The sequence below is a fragment of the Propithecus coquereli genome, unplaced genomic scaffold (assembly GCF_000956105.1).
Source record: "Propithecus coquereli isolate 6110/MARCELLA unplaced genomic scaffold, Pcoq_1.0 Scaffold56, whole genome shotgun sequence".
Taxonomy (NCBI): Eukaryota; Metazoa; Chordata; class Mammalia; order Primates; family Indriidae; genus Propithecus; species Propithecus coquereli.
Genome location: NW_012151507.1, coordinates 6,845,639 through 6,846,659, shown reverse-complemented (window position 1 = coordinate 6,846,659; position 1,021 = coordinate 6,845,639).

Sequence of the window (1,021 nt, the reverse complement as noted above, 5' to 3'; positions counted from 1 at the left end):
ATCACAGAGCACACTTACACAAACCTAGATAGAACACCTAGGCTGTGTGGTGTGGCCTATTGCTCCTAGCCTGCAAAGCTGTACAGCATGTTACTGTACTGAATATTGGGGACAGTTGTAACACATTGGTATTTGTGTATCTAAGCATTTCTAAACATAGAAAAGGCACCACCATCAAAATATGGTATCTTAATCTTATGGGAACACTGTCATATGTGCGGTCTGTCATCAACTGAAATGTCATAAAGTGCATGACTTTAACATGCCTAGGATTTGCTTTAAAATACTCCAGTGATGATGGGGAGGAGAAGTGAGAGTGGGAGGAGACAGATAGAACAACGTTAGCAAAATGTTGATAACTTTTGAAGCTGGATGCTGGGTGCAAGGAAGTTCATGGGGTTGTTATAGTTCCCTTTTCATTTATTTGCATTTCCTAGAGCGTGAAAGGTAAGAGAGACATCCAAGATGAAAGCTAGGGTCTTTTTATACCTAACTTTGGAAATGACATACCATCCCACCTTTTTTAAATAGACTTTATTTTTAGTGCCGTTTTAGGTTCACACCAAAATTCGGCATAAGGTACAGAGGTTTCCCTATAGCCCTTGGCCCCCACGCATGCATAGCCTCCCCCATGGTCAACATCCCCCACCAGAGTCATGGCGCCACTTTTGCAGCATACTAGCGCAGACAGCTCTGGTGCAGTGTGGGAGAGGATTACACCAGAAGGCAGAGATCTTGGAGCCTGGCGACCACACCCTCCCAGAGCAAGGCTTACTGGAATAAAGCATCAGAGAAGAAACCTAAGAGAAAACTATCGGGATGTGAGGCCCTTTAGGATGGTGCCTGCTTGCTTCTTATTTTTGGACACTGGCTTTTTTGCACTTTATGTTCCTGAAAGCAGACTGCTTGGATTTCCTGAACGCCCCATGTTGTCTCACTGCCTTTATTGTGTGTATCTTGCACATACTGCTCTCTCTGCCCGGAATGTTCTTTAGTCCACCTGACTTTGCAAGGATTGTGC